The 18,359-nt window shown below is 32.0% G+C and overlaps 1 pseudogene; it reads right to left on the bottom strand.

Moving 5' to 3' along the window:
- Positions 1-1,341: 1,341 nt before the first annotated feature.
- Positions 1,342-16,601, bottom strand: LOC128161216 (uncharacterized; annotated as a pseudogene).
- Positions 16,602-18,359: the final 1,758 nt, after the last annotated feature.

Below are 18,359 nucleotides of genomic sequence, written 5' to 3'. Positions count from 1 at the left end.
ACATAACATTCGTAATAATACGAGGCAACAGGAATAAATAGTGTATGCTTTACCATTTTATACACAGTCATACACAAACTACATAATATTGGGAAACTCAATACTGTAATTCTCTGGAGAAAACTAGCATGCACCAAACATCAAATTACCATTTCATTAATACCATTGTCATTCTGTTGAATTAAACAAATACACGTACAGTAAAATTACATGTACAATGCTTCTGTGCTACGCGTAAACTACTACATGTATATAGTATGAAATAATCAAAACTCGTGACATTCTGGTGCGATGTTTAAATTTCTACTTTGTTTGCAATAGCATTAGGCTATAGAAGCAAGTTCAGGATTTTCTCTTCAGATATATATCTACCTTTACTATTCTGCTGTAATTATTGTATTTTGTACATAATAATGATTTTTATCTTGAAGTGTGACCGTGGATTTTGATATCGATAATCAAAATGTTCATTTGAAAATTATACTGCAAATTAAAAGAAAACATACCACTTTTATACTTTTGCCAGATTATAACCGTACGAATGTATCTCATTGAATTGTTCCAGAAACTTTTTAAATCCATTAATTGATCATGCTGATACTGCCATCTACTGAACGCAAATCTACATGTTCAATTTGTTAAATCGCTTTTATGAACAGCGCTACCCAAAACTGTAAACTTCCGATCCTACACTGTGATCAAACAGTCCTATGATCTATGGCGAAGCTAGCGCTAAAGATGGACGTAATTTCCATAGCTCTTTTACTAAAGGAATCCAATTTCAACTTCAAAATGACTCGTACTAGCTTTTATTAGTAAACATGTGCATACTTGTGTATGTTGCTTAACCCTGCGGAAAACTATTTTGCATGCCGTGTTGTAACCACTATTGAAATAAAACCACTATTGAAATAAATTATTTCAATAGTGGTTGGGAATGTATTTCATAAGAAAAATCACCTTGCAACCACTATTGAAATAAAACCAACCGTTATGATGAAGAAACTTTGGTGAATCGGTTAATTCGCTTAACACTATTAACACTATCAGTGCAAAGCTGATAGTTTGTTATCTCTCTCTCTCTCTCTCTCTCTCTCTCTCTCTCTCTCTCTCTCTCTCTCTCTCTCAAATCTAAAACAAAAGTCGATTGAACTCTTTTTAGGTTACTAAGGTTGAAATATACCATATTATCTTATTTATTCACGTATGTTACGTCATTTATCCAAAGAGTAACACTTAAAATTCAAAATATATCAAACAATAAAAAGACGAGCTTCTAAAGATTACAGTTATTCTTTAATCTAGTTTATTATCAAAGTTGTGAAAAGTAGAAAAATTGTTATCAAATACATTGACAATGGTACAATGCTTGTCAACTCTAGAGCTTTTATTAAATAATCGTCATTTATTAAAATCAAGTCTTCAACATCCTCTTTATAAACATCCTCACATCAGGAAGAAACGAATTGTAATATAATGTTATAAAAAACAAAAAGGATAAATATACAAGTACATAGCAAATAAGAAGAAGAATGTATATAAAAGTATAACAAATCAGAAAGTGAATTATGTAAGGGTATAACAAATTATTAAGAGGAACATGTATTATTAAACGTATGACCAAATAATTAAGAGAAACACATAAAGGTATAAAATATAATGAAGAGGAACACATAAAGGTATAACAAATTATAAACAATAACACATAAAGGTACAACAAATTATAAACAAGAACACATAAAGGTACAACAAATTATAAACAAGAACACATAAAGGTACAACAAATTATAAACAAGAACACATAAAGGTACAACAAATTATAAAAAAGAACACATATAGGTATAACAAATTATAAACAATAACACATATAAAAGTATATAGTTAAGAAATTAGTATAGTTTTACCTGACCACCTGATCATACTTGAATCTGACCCACTTAGATGTCCTGCAAACGAACCCCCTTTTTCCTACATGGTAAATACATATACTTTCAAACTTTTTTTGATGAACATATTACAATTAATTTAAAAATGTATCTCGATAACAAATATTCTAAGATATGTTTTGATGAAGAAACATTTGATTATGTTATTCCCAATCTTAAGCTAAATTCTCAGTCGTATGACCTTATAGATAGTAAATTTATTTAAAACCCTTAAAAAGGGTTGTTTAAAACAGATATAACAAATAAGTTTAACAATTGACATATAAATATTGATTCGCATAACAGATACACGTAACAAATATATAAGGTTTCTTCATAACTTCAATAATATAATGGTGAATACAAAATGGTAAACAAATCACGATATAATATTTATTAATTATTTTTGACGAATAAATTTTTTGTTCACAATTTACAACTACACTCACATCTCGAAATAGCGATTAATATCTACAGAATATAGCACACCTGTATATCTATCGAGTAATATTTTTATAGCAAACATTTACATACTGTGTACAGGGTCATTTTCGCCCCGTGTTATATTCGTCCTCTCAAACCTGGAAACAGTTTCACCTGTCTTGAATTCGCCCAGACACAATCAGAAATATATATTCTTTCGTATTAAGACAGTTATTCAAAACTTGTTTTGAATCGCCTTGTTTTAAATTCAGCCGCTGACATTAAGAGCGAAAAGGGTGAGAATAAAACCCCGGGGCGAAAATTTCCATGCATACAGTTTGTGCATTCAATATGTATCATAAGTGATATTTAAAGGCTATACACCCCTTTTTGTTACGTCCATCTATACGTGAATATGCATGCAATAGCGACTGATGATATGCGTATCTCATTCGTAGCCAAGAAGTTTTCGCATCCCCGTGTTCAAATACAGTGATGGGTCCACCCCTGCTTTTTTCAGGCTATCCTTGAAATCCGCAATCGGCCGGGCCATTTTCTACCAAGGAGGAAAATGATTGATTGTTGCTATACGTATAGTTCAGGAAAATTGCAACTTACCTCATGCAGATGCCCGCTTTTGTGCAGGTGAGAGGCAATATATAATTAAATGAAGATTAGTTATCATACAATTACTATTACCAATATTTAAAGTTATCAATTTTTTTTTAACAATACCAGAAAAAAGGTTTATTGACCCTGTCAGGACCAATAAAAATATTAGTACTAGATTAAAATATTAATACTAGACTTTGACCCGTGCGTGCACGGGTTGACATCGTATATGATATCGGATATTTACGAAATAGATACATCGACACACCGTATTGTTCCCATTTACATAATAAGCTTTAAGCCTAAAATTATTATAATGCTTTTAATTTCACTACACTCTGCTTAGTTAGAATAATGTGTGTCTCGGGATAGGCCTATACCACAGTTAACTCCCATATACTCGTAATGTAGCAAAAAATTGCAGAATCGCTCCGAAACGATTTTGGAGAAAATTATTGAAGCTGCATTGAAAATTTAACAGTCAAATTATTCATAATAAACCATTTTGAGGCTGTAAATACCTCTCATCCAAAAATTTAATTCATATTAAAGAAGAATTCAACACTTTCTCCTGCAACGTTTTTCACTCGCTTCTAGTCTGGTACCCTTCCCACAATTCCGTTCGCGCACTCTCAACATTGAGGACCTCAATGTAGAGAGTGCGCGAACGGAATTGTGGGAAGGGTACCAGACTTACTCGCTTCGAGTTGACATTCGGAACTATCGGGATTTTTCATATTAAATGCACTGAGTTAGAGTTATCTCTCGTTTTTCCTTTGATGAACAGAATATATATATGACAAATGTGCAATGAAAATTTACACGTATTTGTAATATCGTTTTTGAGTTTATCCATGCAACTGTGCAATTGTGGAAACAAAAACTAAAGAGCCTCCCGTGATTTAGCGTGAATGTAATGCGCATGCGCAAGATTGTAAAATCCGAAAAATCCATATGATTTCCGGATTTTTTAAAGGAATTTTCGTTGATTAATAAATAGCGAAGCTTGATTGAGAAAAAATAAAAACAAATTGGTAATCTTCTAGTGCTAATAATCTTTAAAATGTATAAAACAAATGACAGTACTATTCCGATTTCTCGGTATTAAAGCTAAAAAATTCGAGTCTATTATTTTAATATAGTAGTATAGATACACTGATGGTCAGAATAGCTCTTTATAAAAAAGACATGTGGTCATCATTGTATGACAATTAAATAGGATAAATATATTGAATCAATTGTAGATTGAAAAATAAAAATACAATTTTTTAAAAATAAATATTTGGTTGCAGTCAGATATCTTTGCATTAAGGAGGCTGTATGATCAACAAATTAACCATAAGATCTGCATTAAACTTTTAAGCATGGTCGTTTTGACCTTAAACTATCATCTAGTATAAAACATATCCCCAAATATTTTAGCTTTAAAATTTGAAAAAAATTCTCTATATCTTTATATAGAACTTTTTTTTAAGGAGATGAATGGTCACGACCATCCAGGCATCTTAACGAAAAGTGCATTTTGAAATATATCAGTTCAGAGAGAAATCGGATTTGACTGACAAAAATCTTGATAATGTTACATGTCTCGCTGCAGTTTTAGGGTTCTCCTCGCTTGTGGGATCACAAAGCTGAAGGAAAACAAAATTCACATTTTTCTGTTCGGCTAAAAATTATTCAGTTTTTTCTACTCGATCACAATTATTTACCTTGAGATTCACCATCCTAATTTCTAAAGTGTACATTTTGTTTCTTGTTAGAAATATAATGTCTAAGAACTGTGTAAAATTCTATCTTTTGTACGTTAATGTTTTTTGCGTCACTATGTTACTTAACCGTGAGGGATTAATTTTCGAAATGTAATTTATTCCATTTTTTTTAAATCCTTACTTGTCTTATATATTTAAAAATATCTGGAAGGTGGTCATATTGTTTGGCCAGATGTGGAACCCCTCCCAATTCCATCCATTCTTTTCCGACTGCTCTGCTGAATTCTTCCCAGGTCTTCGTTCCTTTCAAACTCAACACCTCAATACAGACCACATGTCCAGAACCCCCATATCGTGGGTGGGCAATGTTTCCAGTACCAAGGTAGGCATCACTGAAATGCAGTAATTTTAAAGAGGTTTAGGTAGCCATATTCGGTCACCTCTATTCAAAAAATTCTGCATCATATATAAATTCTTCTCGTATATTTAATTTTTACAATGCGAAATAAACTATATTGAATAAAAAAGTTAAAGGAAATTTACGTATTTACAGAGTTATGTAAGGAACTATATTTTGTAGCGGAAGGTTTTCAAGAAGAAAATGAACATTTTTCATAACTTAATCGTTTTAGTGTATTGTAACTTTAGGTTCCTAAGTTTCAATAGCGACCAAACGTCCAGATAGTTTCTGCATTGGGGTATCTTCATTTTGTTTCGAAAAAACATTAACTACAATTTGTGCCTAAAATTAGCTAATTACATGCCATATCTAAACATTTACATAGTAGATCCATACTTTTGGATTTATTTTCTGAATTTATAAGACTTTTATAATATTTGCCATAAATAAAAGTTTTCGAATTTAATTTTTTTTTTTATGCTTGTTGAATTTTTAAAACCCGAAAACAGCAGGGTTTTTTTTAAGTGCAAAAGGGTCAAATTATGAAAAAGGTGATGAAATTGTTAACATTTTCTTTATATTAGTTTTAATTTCATTACTTTTTAATAGAATTGTTTACTGGAAAAAAGCATGGAATCAAACAGATATTTATATCTGTTTGATTCCATGCTTTTTTCCAGTAAAAAATAGAAGGAAAAAATATTTATCTGTATATTGCACATTTAATGCAGAAAGGTCATGTAAAATGCACCGTAGCGCCGAACGAAGCATATAGACCTTCAATTTTTTTTTTGAATTTTGGTTAAGCTGAGAGTGTAGAATTTTTAAAAATACTTTAAAAAAAAACTTTTTAGAGCAGAATCCAGCCTCCCTAAGAATAATATATATAATACAAGGTTACTGTCTTGAAATATAAGCAATATATGGGCAAAGGTAAGAAATGCAATCTGAACATTTTAGACCCGAGCTCAAATATCGCTTATTTTTCAAAACAGTTGACATGCATGTATTCCGGTATTATTTATCCTGGAACATTATATGACAATAATAGCTTCAAACAAGCTTTTTTCGGCAAATTTGAGTGCATATCTGCAGTTGTTATCATGACACCATGGCCTAAATGAAGCAAAAAAGATTAAGTCACAACATCTTTGAACGTCGGATAATGAACGAGGCTATATTAGGGCTTTGAACGAATATGGCTTTGGTTTATTGGGTTATTTTTTTTAGGTAAATGCAGAATTATGAAACAATATACGTAAACATGTAAAGCGGAAGCGCCGTCAATTTTAATCAAGATAACTTGAAGAAAGCTGTTTAAAAAAAGAAAGAGAATTGGTGTTGTCGACGTTTTTATTCATTTAAAAAACAATTGAAGTTACCTGGACGTCATGAACCGCATTTCAAGTGAGACGTTTAACGGGTATTGTTTTTTCGCCCTGAACTGTTGCACAACTGTGACGACGACTTGTATGATTTTCTTTAATCGACTTATAATCTCCCTTGTAATCGAACACAAATTCCAAGTCATATACCTCTGCTAGATCCAAATATTTTCTGAAGTTAACAAACACAAAAAATATTTTAAGAATTACATTTTTCACCGATAAGTATCTTTGTATAATATCAAATACATGTACTAATATTTCCACGTTGGAACTGCTAAAATTAGTTAATTTGTCAATTTTTTTTTTGCAACATTGTTGTATCAAAGAGGGCTGCAAAAGAGATGCTAATCGTGATACATAGAAAATGAAAATGAATGGAAATACAATTTATATACATGACAAACATCTTTATTCTGGATAAATGAAACTTTACCTGAAATGAATAGCGTGTGGAATTTCTTGATATATCTTTCTACTTGGATATAAGATATATCTGATGGACTGGAAAGAGAGCCATTGAAATAGAGGAACTAATGATTCATGGGATGTGATTAGTGGGCTGACAATACTTAAAGCTTCCTGAGATATTCGGTCGTGTGCATCTTTGGTTTCATAAAACTTGGCGTCCTCAACCTTTTCAGATCCAGGAATCTTATTGAATGTTCTTACCCAGATTTCGTCATTTGTGAGATCAAAAGGAAAAGAGTTAAATGGAAACCAAAATATTTCAACAGCCCAATTTTCCTCCACGATTTTTCGCAGCTTGTCTTCATTACCAAACGTTTCGTGCATGCGCGGATAGGAGGTTGTCGTTGCTACAATTATCTCAGGGTCCATCTAAAGAAAATCAACACAACAAGCGTATTATATGATGATTTTAGTTTAGGTAGAAATAATAATACACTATTCCTTTGAAAATTATTTGTCTCTACCTTGTAATTGATCAATTTTGATTTTTCAGTCAAGTTCTAAGAGCAAGACTATTGACTGCTTTCTAGCGTGCTAATTTCATAATCATTAGAATACATCTAGGACAACAATCTTTACCACAAATTAATAGTAATTAAAGTCTTTATTCATTATTTTATATAGAATAAAGTCTTACTTTGAATGTTACGTCATATACGATTCCAAAACAGCCAAATGCAGCAGAAACCGCTTTAAACACGTCTTTATCTTTCTCTAGACTGTAGGTTCGAAGTTCGCCATTCGAGTCAAAAACCCTCATCTGCACCAAGTAGTCACTCAGGCAATGTGTATCCTTGCCTACCCCCTTAAAGACCAAATTTTATTCTTCCATAAATTGTTCTATTATAAGAAAAGTAAAAAGAGCCATTAAGAAATATGACCAACTGGATCCGAAATAAGGAAATGATCTAAGGTTTTGCTTTAGATAATAGCCTCAATCTAAAGGTTAATGTAAAAAAAAAAACCACATCGCCTTTAGCATAATGCAAAATATAAATATCAATATTTTACCATTTTCTGAACACTAATCGTAAAACGCAACGTCCGTAACATTGCTTTTTCATCGCCGCTATCCCTACAACCCCTATATACTAGTACTTGACAGCTCACAGTATTTTGCTTTAGAGGTCTGATCTGTTACATCTTACATGGTCGTATTACTCAGTCGCGAAATAGAATACTTCCATAAACACAGGTTATTGCATTATTTACAAACAGAAAATACACATAAAACAAAATATAAATGCACAAAATATAAGACCACAAAATAAATACTTCACGTCGGCCATGAGTTTCAGGTGAGCAATCGAGTGGAACGAAATTGAAGGGTTTTATACAGTAATTTTTCTGTGTGAAGGTGCCTTTTGTGAGTGGTGTTCAGCTTTAAGGATTGAATCATACACAACATTTTATTTTGTGAATCGTTAGAGTATCATTTCTAAAAGATTATTATCATTATGTTGTTCAAAAAAGAATTATGCTCTATTTCTTATAAATAGAACTGAGTATTATTTTTGTATGAGAAAATCTGTTTTGGTTGCAAGTATCACACTGTACTTTATTTTTAGCTCACATGAACTAAAAGCTCTTGTGAGCTTTCTGAGCACCTTGACTCCTTAGCTCACCTGAGCTGAAAGCTTAATTGAGCTTTCTGAACTCCTGAGCTATTTTCCTTTTCCGGTGTCAGTCTGTCCGTCTGTCTGTAAACCTTTACGCATTTGACTTCTTCTGCAGAATCACAAGGCCAGTTTCAACTAGCTGCAATAATGTACCCCTATCCAATTTTTTTTTATGTCTGATGTTTACTGGAGAGGATCTCCGAATGGTGCAAAATGATTTTTTTATGCAGTTAACTTTTGTCTGAAAAGATCCTTTTTATATTTGACTTCCTTAAGGTGAAATGATTTCGTTTATAAATCAAAACTTTAAAAGTTAAAACACATAAGCATGTTTACCAGTCGTCCTTTTCAGCAGCCATGACAGTTCTCGCTTGAGTTAATGGGATTTACGCTTGAAATTTTGATGAGCTTGATAACGTAAATGTTAGTGTATATAAGCGATCTTACCTTTTGTTTTATCACTAAACATTATTAAAGGAAATTGATATAATGAAAAATTCATATTTAAAGCGTTAATTATTTTTAAAATATGGGAATCTCTATATTCAGTTCTAGATCCGCACCATGAATTCTTGCTGTCCCAAAACAATACTGATCAAGGTCAATATGGCGGACAAATTCAACTTGCGTTGTTGACACGAAAAGTATATCGACTATACTTGATATATTTGGATTAATTTATGCTATACACAACTACAATGTTTGAATTCAAGTAAGAAATGCAAATTAATGTTATTGTCATTTATATTCGATTTGATCAGATATTGGTGCGAGAGTGAATCACTCCCACACTTGCACCACCACATAAAATGGAACACACCCATTCCTAAAGGGAAATAATTAGGAATTTTCGAAAATTTGCAAGCATGTAAAAAAAAAATCTTCTACGCAAAAAACATTTGGCTAGAAAAGCTGAAACTTGTGTGAAAGCATCCTAAGGAAGTGTACATAGATTCAAGTTAAAATCATGATCTCCGGGGTAAGGGTAGGGGCACAATGGGGATGAGAATCAAATGCATGTACATAGGAATATATAGAGAAAAATCTTCAAAGAACATCTCTCAAAAAAGAATTGACAAGGAATGCGGTATTTTGTTTGGAAGCAACCCCAAGTAGTGTAGATTCCAGTTTGTTCAATTCTATTCCCGGGGATAGGGTGGGGCCACAATAAGCGTGAGGGGTGTTAGAAAATTTACATAGGGATATCTAGAGAGGAATCAATTGGCCAGGGATGCTTAATTTTGTTTATAAGAACTCACACGGGTACTGTGGTCCATAATGGAAATCATTTTTTACATACTGTACTAACATAAAAATAAAAATCTTCTTCTAAAAATTAAATCGGCCATAAATGTTCTTGCGTAGAGGCTTGTAGGGTAAATTCAAGTTTGTTTAAATCAATGGGCTTTTAAGGCCGCTATTGGGAGGAGGATCGAAACCTTACAAAACAACACAGCGAAATTGGACTAGGAAATCATACTATTACAAATGATAACAAATGTGAAATATAAGAATCCATGTATCTGAACAAAATTAGAAAACATTTTAATACCGAATCCATTCTACTACATTGTTAAGACTTTTTTGTAATTGGGCCATTAAAGCTGATTATATTACGTGTATCATTGCTCAGGCAAGTGATGTGGCCTATTGTGTCCCTTGTTTAAAAAAAGAATCAAAATTTGCGACATTTTATAAATAGTATGAAAACTATCTTTCAGAAAGACTTACATGACAGCCAGTCTGGGCTACGCTGACCATTTGAACCAGATCCAAAATGACGTTTGCGTTGAGGTTGAGCTTTGTTTGAAGTTGAAAAGTTTTGAGATCACCAGTAGTTACACCGGTCATTACATCCACTGTTCTTTTCTGAATCTGTAATAGGTCGAATATGTTTGAAAAAAGGCATAATAGGATTAAAGAAATTTAAAATAACAGGAAAAAGATCATCTTACATCATTTTTCTACTTTTTTCAATGTAATGCTTTTTGTACTTATCAAATATACAAATTATGTATATTCTATATAAAAATTAGTTGACAATTAAGCTCAAAAGGTTAAAGGGACCTAGACACGATTTGAGATCAACATTTCTTATATTTTAAATTGTTAAATTGTGCATTTTGAATGATTGACCAAAAAATTGAATGTTAAAAATCAAGTTACAAGCAAGATACAGCCATAATAAATCATTGTTATGTAAACAAAGCTTGAGTTTTTACAAATAATGCAAAGAATAGAACCTACCATTTCTTTGACAAAATAGCTCCAAACAAGATAAACAGATGAAATGTGATTAATATTATCAATAAAAAAGCAGCATTAGATTGAAACTTATACCAATACCACATATATGTAATCAATAACACGACTCGAGCTTTGTTAACATAATATTAACGAATTTCGAACTCTATATCTTTTTTGTAAATCAATATTTGACTGTCAAATTTTGGCAAATCATAAAAAGTACTCATAATGACCATTCTAGATACTAAAAATGAAAAAGGAAAATTTGAGAATTTTCAGCTCAAATAATGTCTAATTCCCTTTAAAGACATACATCTGCTATTCTGATCTTCGTTAGGCTTGAGTAATCGCTCTTCAGGTTTTTTATATTGACACAAACTTGACAGGTATCGGAGAACACAGGCGCCCAACTATGTCGAGCTCCAGCACATCGGATGCCCACGCTTTCTGCCGCGGCTGCCTTTATTACTCTTGACATTTCGTCTTTCGTTTCCGGGTAACAGGAAATAACAAAGCTTCTTTGATTTTCTGCCCAGTTTTGAAATTTCTCGAAAAAGAATTTTGGTTTGCTTCCAACTCTTTCCTGGAGACATTTTAGCAGCGAATCGTTGGTTATCTGAGATAAAATGAAATGCATAGATATAGGTGAATGTACAGAAATACACGGTATCTGAATCGCTTGTTTGATAGTAGAATATTAATAAAAATAATCTTAGAAGGGTATATAAGATTATTATTATTTATTAGTATATAACATTGTTTATCTTCTATAAAAATATTGTGTTTGTAAATTATATTATAAACATATTAAGATCGTGATTTGATTTATTTTTATTTTTTTGCAATTGTTTTATTTGATTTTTACACAAAAGCAATGCGTTTTCAAGTGGGCATTGTTGGTATGTTTGGTTAACTATACAAATTTAATTACCTCAATAGATTTTGGTTCTCTTGCATCCTTTTTCTTTTTCTAGAAAATAATAAAAGCGATCTTTTAAACGACAAAAACAAGATTCAACAACAACAAAAAACCCCTTAGATATGATACAAAATATGTTAAATATATATGTTTAAAATTAATGTCAATTTAATGAAATTTAAAGTTAATTTTGAATCCATTCTTATCGTGTTTTCCCATACGATTTGTGGTAGGTATTTAGTACAAATTTTGTGCATATTATTTAGGTCCCCGTCCCTAATGCATATTATTCTTGCCCGGGTTCTCATTAGAAACAAAACGTAATGAATCTTATAAGAAACAATACGAACACAAACAAGTCTTCCATTGAATTTTTTTTTATTGATTTTGTTCTGTTAAAGTCTTCCGTTTCCAGCGGAAGACAGACCTTACTGCCTTTGTATAGTTTCTAGTTAGCATTTTTTGGGTAAAGTGTTGGCCAGGCAAATATCACAAACATACCTAGCTATTCCTATTCTCAGTCTAAAAGGATATTTTATAAAGCATAAACATATGCTCAAAATAATGTTCCTCATAATTTTTTTCCTCTTAAAATTTCGTAAAACAGCCCCCAAAATGAGACAAAGGATCCAAATCATTTTTTTCAGCTGGTATCCCAAAAAAACCGTAAAGAATTTGTTTTCAACACGTTTTGAACCAAATGTGTGTGAAACTACAAAAAATTCAATTGACTGTAAGAAAAGGGGTTATAAACGCTTTTATCTGACATCTCAATACAACAGACTAGCAATTCAAAATAATGGCCCAAAATGGTTTAATATCTTTTATCACCTTTTCATTCGCTTAGGAGAGACTGATCCTTTAACTGAAGTTTATTGCCAAACTTCAAATCATGTTCATTGTCGAATATTCCTCGCAAGATTTTATCTCACCCTTTGAGAATCGACCGGAAAAACAGAAGATATTCGTAACGAGATTGCGCCCCCATCTTTTTATTTGTTTTCTTTTTATACATTTGTTATCCGGGCGATATCTCAAAGAAATTTTGGATTAGTTACAATATTGTCTTTACAGATGATTACTAGTGGTCATAATTCTAGAAATTGTTAACAACTTTTATGTCGACATATTATTTTATTGATGTTTTTGTATCTTTACCTTCAGCTTCTCTAAATTAATAAATGCCACTTCTTTTCCTTTCAATTCCTGTGCTTCCAGTAAGCTATGGCCTTCAACTTGTATCCCAGCTTGTAAAATTGGCAGCATTCCTTCTTTTACATATTTCTCTATGTATTTTTTTAATTGTTGATGACTTTTTGGCTTGCATGTACGTTTGGCACTTTCCATTGCTTTAAAAATAGAAAATATATCTAAACAAAAGTTTAATTAAAGTATAATCCATGATGTTCATACAATCACGGTAACTATTTCACGTTGCGCATGCAGGTCACCTCATATATCTGTGCTTTATTTAATTTTGAGATCAACTGAGCTAAAAACTCAATTGAGCTTTTCTGATCATGCTTGTCCGCTCGTCTGTCTGTTTGTCGGTCTGTCTTTCTGTCTGCAAACGTTTTACAACATAATTTTTTTCTTCAAAACTACTGGGCCAATTTTAACTAAACTTTGCACAGAGCGTAAAGGGGATTCGAGTTAAATGAAATGACGGGGCCACGCCCTCTTTCAAGGAGGGATAATCAATAGCTATTGAATATTTGTTGGGTTTTTATTTTCAAAACATTTTTTCCCGAAAGCCAATCGGACAGAAAAAGCTGAAACTTATGTGGAAGTATCCCCTGGAAGTTTGGATTGAGGTATGTTCAAATCATGATGCTCGGGGGTGAAGTGGGGTCACAATGGGTGGGGGGGGGGGGTGAATTTTTATGTAAGAATATATAGAGGAAAATACTCTTCTCATAAACCAATTGTGAAAAAAAGATATTTGCTGTATAGCAACATTCTCAGACAGTGAATGTTCAAGTTTGTACTAGTCATGATACCCCGTGGTACGTTGGGGCCAATTGGTTGGGGGGGGGAGGGGGAGGGGACAGTTTTACCTAGAAATATATATGGAGAACACAATGGGGGGGGGGGGGGGGTCGATTTTTCTGTAAGAATATACAGAGGAAGATTCTCTTCTCAAAAATAAATCGTCCAGAAAAGCCATATGTTGTAAAATAACATTCTCGGGAAGTGATTATTCAAGTTTGTACAAATCCTGATACCCCGTGGTACGTTGGGGCCAATGGGAGGGGGGGGGGGGTGAAAGACATTTTTACTTAGTATTATGTACGGAGAAATCTTTAAAAATCTTCTCAAAAACCAATCGGCCAGAAAAAAAATGTACCTTGTGTGGAAGCATTATGAGAAAATGTTAAGTTTGTTCAAATCATGACTTCCAGGGGTTTGGCGGGTGCAATTTACATAAGAAATTTGTCATCCATTAATCTCAAAAACTCAAATGTAATAATATGTATTGGTTTTTTTTTCTAAGCAGGTGTTTTTTGACATATTTGTGATTAACAATTATTTAAACTCTACATGGTCTCTGATCAACTTGTTGGCCTCACAAAGTGTTCATACTTTGATGTAGGGTTATATATATTCCTTTCAAAATAATATAATTATAACAAATTTATAAAATACGTTCAAATAATTGTTTCCATTAATTAAACAAGGGATCCTCTAACTCGACAGTCTCTTTTATTAAATACAACTAAATGATATCCCGCGCAAGCGTGGAAAACACTTTACTCATTAATATGATACAATGCTTGATATGTTGAACCATATTTTTTTGTTCAATTTTGTATATACTGTGCCCGATTTCTTTTTTTAATTGCTTTCTTAACCTACTTTTATTATTTGAAATTGAAATAAAATCCCAGTTCTGCATGAGGGAATATTTAGAGGAGCGGGCAGGGTTGAAAAATTTAAACCAGATCCGACCTCGTTAAACAAATAAACGTGAAGCCTTTCCTTGCCCCTATTTCGAAATATAATACATGTACTGCATAACTGAAAGTTTGAAAATTAAATTGTGATTGCCATTAAAATCGGTTTATGATAGAGCATACCTTGTTAAAAAATGAGCTTCAATGTTACACGTTTTATCTTTTGATTTACCGAGATTACTTTATTGGTGAAATGATATCACCTCTCCTGTTAAGTGATATTTTTATTTCAATTGATGATATATCATAATCCTTACGAATTAAAGAGAGAAAAATAAGCTTTAAAATTATTCTAAGAATCTTCTCTCATATCATGTTTTCAAAATAAACGTATTTTGGGATAAAATAAATGTGAATAAAGTTAACAATGAATTGATTCTATATACGACTGCATACTTTTTCTTTGTGATTATGGTGATTTAGTTTGCAATACTTTTTGGAGAGTATAATTTCCCATATCTCAACATTTTCCTTAAGTTCACGTTATCTTATTTAAAAGCAAAACACTTGAGGTTTTTTATTGCGTGTGTAGCTTTGATGCCACAATGCTCAAGGTGTCAGATTCTACTTTAATGCTTGAATATCTCTAAACAAACGCTGTTTTGACTTCTAAAGAACCTTGAAAAAAATAACACTATAGCAATGTTAACCTCAATTTTAAAAGCAAAAAGCAAAGGGCATACAGGGTGTCACCCCAGTTAAACTACACGGGATTACAGAATAATTAGAACATTTTTGTTATAAATGCTGAGTTATTTTCAGTCTTTTGAAAGAATCACGTCTATTACATATGAAACAAATGTGATAAGTTATCTTAATCATGAACAAACTGTCCGTCGTTAAAATTTATGTACAGTACGCATCAACATAATGGACAGTGATAGGTTAAACCATTAACTTATTGAACGGCTACATGTTTATAAATAATGTAAGCAGGAATATTTTACATTTGCGAAAACGAAGTGTCATGATATAAATTTTGAATTTACTGCCACCGGTAGAATGTTCAACATGAAACAAGTATAATGTCAAACACATTAGATGACACAGATACAGTCACAGATAATCATATTGATAATGAATAATCGTAACGTAACCACAAACAAACCAGAATATTGAAAAATGACACATTTCTCATTTTCTCTGCACAAACTAAGTTCACTTTGTTCACATGCCATCATCCAGACCTCTCCTTTTCTTGGCAAAGTTCATAAGAATATATAAAACTTGACCCCAATCTCGTCCACACCATGAGGGAGATTCCTGTATTTAGAATATGTTCATGTTGTCTTTGCTCTGGATGGTTTAATCCCTTTTTTTCAATTAATAGTATCATTTGTATCCTAAAAAAATTCCGAGCATACCAACCCATGAAGTCCAAAACAGTGCCAGTACCTCACGATACTCTATTGATTTACATTTATTAAGTTTGAGTAATAAAACGTCTATCTCCAGCAGATGAAGAAATTATGAAGTCGCTTAGTATAAAAGTGAAGTAATTTATGCTTATTGCAGATTGCTTTAAAAAAACTTTCGAACAAAAGAAAAAGTTTTATAAGGTAGTGTTTTTTGCGACAATTATAATAGTATAACTATACTGATAAGAATCATTAACAGAACATAATTTCGTCCAATGGCATTCTTAAAACCAAAGTAGCTGATGTTTTAAGTTAGATAGAGAAAATAAAAAAAATAATAATTTCAGAATGGACTGTTAGAGGCTTACATCTATTACATAAAATACACACATCTAATACCTACCTTCACTTGAGCGTTTAATCATTTTTCTCGGATAAAATTGTACCACCTGAAGCGTCCAAGTTGATGTGTACGATTTAGAATATCTTGCCTGTAAATGTGAAATGCAGAAGCCTATGATTCTAATTCACCAATGGAATGTCAAATTTTGTAGGTGTTTTGAGCAGTGAAAAACCCCATTTTGTTTAAATTACGCATTGTATTATTATTGAAGGGCGTTTCCTAGGGAATTCCCATTTTTTTAAACTGACTTAATACATGCTTGAACAAAAGAGTACGTGAACGTCAATGTTCAAATTTTTAAAAGGTAACATTTTTTACTGAACAATGAATATAAAACAAAGTGTTGTTGTCAGTTTTGCTCTCTCTCTCTCTCTCTCTCTCTCTCTCTCTCTCTCTCTTCACTTGTAAAGATAATACATGTTCTTTTAATGCATATGTGATGACTAAAATATAAAGTTTTATGATTCGCTTCCTTTTACAAGTCTTTTACTTGTGTTAGTTAGTTCATATCTTAATGAGAATGCAAGCGAAAAAGACAGCAAACTGACAATAAGACGTGTACTACAATATGAGACCTTCTATGAATAACCATGAATAAGGAGCCTTTGTATCGGATGATACCGATTTGATTACCGATATTTTTGTATCACTTTGATATCACTTATCGCTTGATGATCGTGACATTTTCTGACTATTTTGATCTCCTTTAGAAAAAGAGCTCCTTAAAAAAGATTTTCAATCTTTACAACTAAAATATTTGAACATTTTCTTTACCTAATAACGATTTAAAGCTTACAAAACATATATAAAATTTAAAGTATATCTGTTGGCTAATTTGTTGATCATCCAACCTCCTTCAGATACGTTAAAGATCTTATTATCTATAGATTTCTGACGACAATCATCAGGCCCCGGGACCATAAAACTTAAACGAGCTCACTTTTGATCTCAGTCTCACTTTTCCACTATATATTCCTTTTGAAAAAGTGAGACTGAGAACAAAAGTGAGCTCGTCTAACTGTTATGGCCCCGGGGCCAGATACAGACTTCATTTCTTTTCTCAATGTGTAAAAACCATAATAATTAAATGTTATATTCCTAGACAGTTTTAGCAATAATGTGACAAATAATCTTTGTAAAATGTATATAACCATATGAGAAGGGAGAGAAAATTTTAAAACATATGTGAAATAAATAAAAAAGAGTTACCAAGTCTTGTTGTAGAGCAGACAGCATTTTTTTGTTTTAAATTTTAACAAATAAGACAACACAGAGCAATTATGTAAGCAAAGCTTTAACTCTAAAAAAAACCGTCTAACTTTATTCAAATGTACCCCAAAGAGATTGTGTTCAGGTAAAACTATGGAAACAATTGCTTTTTCAACATAAAATAGAGTAAATACAAGAAATTGTTTGGTCATAAAAAAAGTAATCTTTACTTTGAATGTTATCATTTTTTCCATACTTAGTATTACCACACATGAAAGAGTGCGTGTCAAAAGGAGAAAAAAATTACACTTGTTCATTTTTATTGCCATTGCATAACCTTCACAATTATTTCAATTTTAAACCGAAAACAGACTCGAAACATTAGAAGGTGCAACACGACACGACATGATTATCAATGTAGATAGATTTTATTCTTTTCAAATGTTCTTTCATTCTTGACATTATCATCCCGCCGACAATAAAACACAAATATTGCCTCGGAAGTATCAGGTGTCCAAAGTCGTTGACACATTAACTAAAATAATACGTTTATACTCCTTCCTTTTTTATGTTTAACATTTTAAGTTTTTTTAGGACTATCATTATCGCATCAATGGGTTGAGCTGAAATTAATCTTTTAAGGCCAAGGTTTTAACTGGTATGTTTATCTCAGGTAAGTTCAAGAAAAAATTGTGCTCTATTGATACAGATTTGAAGCCCCGAGT

Source organism: Crassostrea angulata, chromosome 8, assembly GCF_025612915.1.
Source record: "Crassostrea angulata isolate pt1a10 chromosome 8, ASM2561291v2, whole genome shotgun sequence".
Classification (NCBI taxonomy): domain Eukaryota; kingdom Metazoa; phylum Mollusca; class Bivalvia; order Ostreida; family Ostreidae; genus Magallana; species Magallana angulata.
This window is presented reverse-complemented; position numbering and strand designations above follow the sequence as displayed.